Here is a 5,970-nt window from a genome sequence, read left to right as displayed (position 1 = left end):
AACTCCCATCGCCAGCCCACAATACACCAGGCATCTATATCCTACTCCTGGCTGAATTGGGCATGTCCAAAACCATACTCATCATTCTGCTCCCACCAAACTGCCCATATTCCTGTGGCCTCTGTCACAGGAATGGTACCACCAACCAGTCATGAAGGACAGAAACCTGGGAACCATTCTTGCCATCTCCCTCTTTCTCCCCAGCCCATATAGAATCCACACTCATGTCCTAATGATTTTATATCCTAAGTATCCCTCCAATGCAGGCACTTCTCTCCATCATCATCATCATCATCCTCTATACCTGCTCTCAATCCAAACTACCTTTATCTCTCACCAGAGATTTTTCTTCTTCTGGTTCTATTACTCCCTTGCCTCTCATCTTGTTCTTTTTCATTCTATTCTCCATACTCAATCCAGAGTGATCCTTTTAAAACACAATCGATTATGTTATCTGTTTAAAAAAAACAAAAAAGGAAAAAATATTATTTTTCAATGATTTCCCCATACTCTTGACTGGGGTGGGGTAAGGCTCTGTCCGCAGGGAGAAAGGGGCCCTTGCACATGCTCTTCTCTCTCACTAAAATGCTTCTCTTTGTGCATAAATAATATCTATTCATACCTTGAATTACAGATCGAGCATCAATTCCTTAAGGATGTGACTTCCCCTATGACCAGGTCAGAACTCTCAGATATGCTCTTTTTCTTTAGAATACTTACCTCATTTTTTAATTGTGCCCTTACTTATGTGACTATGCACTTAATGACTGTCCCTGCCTCTGGCCTTTCATTTCCTCAAATGCATGGACTCTACCAGTCAGATTGTTGGTTGTAAGCAACCGAAACCAATTCTGGCTAAATTTAAGCATAAAGGGAATTTATTGGAAGATTTGGGGTAAGTTCACAGAATTAATGGGAAGGCAGGAGAACCATATTCAGAAAATGTCCAGCAAGTAAGGTTGTCTGGGCAGTAGGAACATGGCCAACCTTCAGCTATGGGACAGTCTAATGAAAATGCCCTCACTGGGGCTGTTGCCACTGGACGCTTGGCAGTTGTACTGTTGGCAAAGCTGATGCTGCTGTGGCTGATTTATCAAGTGGCCTGATGTATGGCTTCATATCCTCTAGATCAGCGGTCACCAACCTTTCGAACCTCACGGACCACTGGTGGCCTGCAGACCACCAGTTGGCGACCGCTGCTCTAGATCAATGTCCCAAGCAGGACAGTTCGATTGGCTGAACCAGGTCACACGCCCATTTCCCAGCAGCCAGGAGCAGGACCAGAGAGCCTCTCACCAAGACTCACATTATGGAATGTTTCCTTCATTGAGAAGGTTGTTGGGATGCCAGGTAAGCAAGAAAACAAAAAAGATAAATGAGCACCAGAGAAACCATGTCTATTTAATCCAGCGGTTCTCAACCTGTGGGTCGTGACCCCTTTGGGGGTCGAACGACCCTTTCACAGGGGTCGCCTAAATACATCCTGCATATCAGATATTTACATTACGATTCATAACAGTAGCAACATTACAGTTATGAAGTAGCAACGAAAATAATTTTATGGTTGGGGGTCACCACAACATGAGGAACTGTATTAAAGGGTGGCGGCATTAGGAAGGTTGAGAACCACTGATCCATCACATATTCCTCAAACTAGCACAGTATCTGGCATAAAATAAAATAAAAAAAATATTTGAAAGATTGACTGAATGATCAACCCTCAGTATCTTTAAGGTCACAGGTTGTCCAACTTGTGAAGGTTCAGGGTAACCACCCAGTCACTCAGGACATCTGTACTCTAGCTATGTCCAGCACTGGTCAAACTGGCCACTTGGTCAAGCTTATATCACTCCCATTGAGGAAGTGATATAAGAAGACAGGAGACAGAAGGGCTATAAACTAAAGTGAGTAGATATTGTTAGACCCATTTTGTGATGTAAATGTGAGGGTCAGGGAATTGATCTACCTTTTCACACAGCTAAAAAGAGAGAACTGAGACAGCAGGCTTCATCTCCTGACCCTGTTGAGTTGATACCTTCTGTACCACATTGTGTCTCAGTAGCATATGATGATGTGCTTCCCATCAAAGTATTTGGGTGGCCAAAACATTTCCTCCAACAGTACCAGCTCCCAAAGGAACTGAGAGCGGTAGGATTACTAATTAAACTAAGCTAGATCCAGTTGCGGGGCATAAGGACACAACACTTCTAATGAGTTAAATGATCTACTCAAGTGATTCCTGCCTGTTCTTTCAAAGACACAGGCTGTGATGCGTTGGTAAGCTGAGCTGTCTGCTGTTGACCCACTGGTTAGTGTGATCGACTGTCACTCTGGATCCTTTTGTTTCCCGTTTCACCCATCTTGATTTGGCCTCCTTCTACAGCATGGAGCCACGAATTTCCACTGAAATAGAGGATATATGGCTTGCTGAGGTGCTAGCAGACCCAGCTCTTCCGTTTTCAGTGTACTTTTCTACTCACCCCACCCTCCCAACAACTCCTTCCTAGATTTGTCATAAAAAGCAGTCATGAAATTTCTGATGGGATTGAGCAATGACAGAGAATGGTTCCAGGAAGAAAATTACAATCAGAAGATGTCTACCAGGATTCACTCTTGATTGTAAAAGAAATCCATCAACTTCCCAAGTGGTCCTTTGAGGGATTCCGTCTGGGTCCCCGAGAATAAGCCTCCCCACTGACAGCATCACTGTTTGGCATGGAACCCAGGTGTTTGCCCTGCCGGGTCGCAGAGATGAGCTATAGAACCTCAGGCTCTGAGGAGGAGAGTTCTGGGTGTGAATTCTAGCTGTACTCCTGACCAGCTGTGTGATTTCTGGCAAGTCATTTATTTATGCCTTGGTTTCCTCACCAGTAAAACAGGAATCGAAGAACATGCTTCTTCATGTTCATGGCATTGTTGTGAAATGATTGAGGTCATCAGGATAAAGCTTGTAGGGCAGTGTTTGGCACATCTTAATGTGCTTAATTCAGTGATTTTCAACCTTTTTCATCTCCTGGAGCACATAAACTAATTACTAAAATTCTGCAGCACATCAAATAATGTTTTAATTTTTGCAGATCTGATCCAAAAAAAAATGGTATAATTTTGATTCATTCACACCAGACAGCTATTGTTGTGCTGGCTGTGGTCATTTTATTTTATTTGACAATGTAATGGCAAAGAGGTCAGTATCCCTGACTAAACACTCAGGTATTGCATGCTTTAAAAATTCTTGCAACACATTGGTTGAAAATCGCTGGCTTAATAGTGGCAGCCATTGGTATCGGTTCAATTCAACACACTTTCCTGAGAGCTTATTAGCTACCAGACACCCTGTTCACCCCTGTGTGTGATACAGGAATAATCCTCCCAAGAGCCTATTTCCTCCTTGGGAGGCTTTGTTCAAAAGGGATAGAGGAGAGGGCTGTGGGAGAAAGAGCCCTCTTGTAACTAAATACAAAAATACATGCTGGCATACAGTTCTACAGAGGCAGGATAGTAAACTGGTGAAGAGCATGGATTGGGGGACATTGTGTGGTAGACACAATTATGCCCTTGATTTTAGCCCAAGGAAACTTATTGTGAGACTTCTGACCTAGAGAAATGTAAGATAATACATATGTTATTATTATAATAAATTATTAAAACTAATATACTCTGGCTTGCAAATGTATAAATTCTAAGAGGCAGTATAGCACATTGGTTAAGAACATGGATTTGAGGGCCAGTTTGCCCGGGTTCTAATCCCAAATGTGTTACTTACTTATTAGATGCGTGCCCACAGGCAAGTATGTTTTCATTTACGACAGGAATGATAACATAGCCACCCATGCTAGTTAGAGTGTGTGCTAAAATAAAAGACTATTATAGAGACACAATGATAATGTAATTTGAAAACGAAGACATTTCTTTCTCACATCACAGTTAAAGGTGAGTGCCTCACTTGGTATTGGCCAGGTGGGCCAGAGCTCTGCTTTTGTAAATGGTAGCTTCCAAGGTTGTTCTATTCCCCCTAATAGAAGTCTCCAGAAAGAGATGTCTCCTTAAGAAAGTGGAATGGGAGCACTATTCACATTGCATTGAAGAGTTCAGCTATTGGTAGCTATCCCCCCACCCCCACCCCTGGTTCTTGGGTTCCTTCCTATCATTCTAACACAAGTGATCATTTAAGAAATATACACTCAATCTTTTCATATCTTATATTTAATCCTTAAAAATCAAGCATATTAGCTAAGCCTCTACACCTTTTACAAATAAGAAAACAGGAGTCCTAAAGGCAGGTAACTTCAAAGCCCATACATTTACATTTAACCAAAGCGTGCCTCTCATTTAAGTGATATTAATTAAAAAGCTGAAGAACCACCACCACAATTTAAGACCAGAAATGATCAAGGAAAATTTTAAGATGAACAGGAGACTAACTAGAAAGACAAGTGTAACAAACATTAGATGAGATAGAAGTCGGGCTATGGGAGCTCTAGGATCACTCTGCTTCTATCTGCCTGACTTGGGTAAATCCATTCTCCTCTCTGGGCCTCAATTTCTTCATCTGTAGGGTGGAGTCCTGGATTAAAATGATTCTCTGCCCAGCTCTGACATTCTGTGATTCAATTTGGAAAATAGTGAAGCCAAAAATAAGTAAGCAGAAAGAAATGGTGGCTTAATAGTGATATTAAAAATTGCCCCATTTAAGGAGATAACCTGAGTGGAGAAAGCCCCAGTGACCAAAACAAGGAAATCAGATGAGCCTCGGGGATTGAAAGACAAGCTGTAACCTGCTCCTCACATTCCTTCTGAGGGCAGCCCAGCCCTGAGCACAAAGCAGTCAGTGCAAGTTTTGAGGGGAAATCCTGGAGGTGGAGGCTCTGCCCATGGAGGTAGCTAGTTCCGGGAGAGTCCTGCCCCCAGCAGAAGCAAGCAGGAGTTCCCTGCAGAAGTATGAGGGGCTCTTCCTTGGAAGAAGGGAGTAAGAAAGGTGTCTGGGCCTGCTTGGTGCATGGGCTAGCAATCTGTGCTAGGAAACCAAACACAAAGTTTCTCAGCCCTGGCCCTGCACATGGAGGACATATGACCATGAATTACTCCACCTCCATGGACCTCAGTGTTCTCACATATGAAATGAACATCATTTATAGGAGAGAACGTTTAAGATCTACTGAACTCTAATTGCCCTCAGCAGTCTTATCAATGACCTCCTTTTACCTTTGCAATAGTGAGAGAGATTCATAGTTTCATTCAACAAAGGAGAAAACTGAGGAGAGTTAAGTGACTTACTCACCCAGTGGAGCATTTGTCAACACTATTTCCAGGAAGCCGAAGTCTCAAAGATGATATCCGGGAAAGTGCTTTGTGAACTATTAAATGCAATGAAGTACAAGGATTTGTCCCAAATTCATGCAGAAATGTAGAAATTATCCAGAATCAATATTCTGATAAAGGAATGGGCTCCCCCCTCCCCCGCCCCCCCAGGGCTTTTCCCTTTGTTCAGCCTCCAGTCAAACCTCAACTTGTTTATTTTCTAGGCAGTCAAGAGAGACTGTTTGGAAGAGACTCTTGAAAGATGGCAGCCTGATATAGAAAAGGAACACAGGACTAGGAATCCAAAGACCTGAGGCTCCTGCTGTGCCGCAGAAGCACTCATCTTGAGAAGCCACTCGCCCTTTCCTTTGTGAAATGAGGGGTCAGGTTAAGAGGTGATTGCCAAGGTCGCTTTGGCTATGGCACTTCCGTGACTCAGAGAAACAGAAAGCACCAGGTGAGGGAGAGTGCAGCCTCGTTGTCACTGTTCCGGTTCCCATTCTACCTTGGGGCACTTCACCATCCTTCACTGTGGGGAAGCCAGTCCACCTCCACCCTCTCCCCTTGTTAAGCCCCATTTGAGCCTGAGAGAACCTTTGGAGTCTAAAACTTAGAGATCTCTGGCAAGCAAGTATCCACCCCTCCAGCCCACACAAGCCACAGCCCCCAGCT

At 43.5% G+C, this 5,970-nt stretch overlaps 1 long non-coding RNA gene across 1 annotated transcript; it reads right to left on the bottom strand.

Annotated features, from left to right (window-relative positions):
* Window positions 1–4,187: 4,187 nt before the first annotated feature.
* LOC106726694 lies at window positions 4,188–5,940 on the bottom strand. The gene is made up of 2 exons (XR_001362779.1): window positions 5,279–5,940; window positions 4,188–4,600 (listed from the first exon to the last, which is right to left on the bottom strand). It is a non-coding gene; the product is annotated as an uncharacterized LOC106726694 (long non-coding RNA).
* Window positions 5,941–5,970: the final 30 nt, after the last annotated feature.

This window comes from Myotis brandtii, unplaced genomic scaffold, assembly GCF_000412655.1.
Source record: "Myotis brandtii unplaced genomic scaffold, ASM41265v1 scaffold304, whole genome shotgun sequence".
Taxonomy (NCBI): Eukaryota; Metazoa; Chordata; class Mammalia; order Chiroptera; family Vespertilionidae; genus Myotis; species Myotis brandtii.
This window is presented reverse-complemented; position numbering and strand designations above follow the sequence as displayed.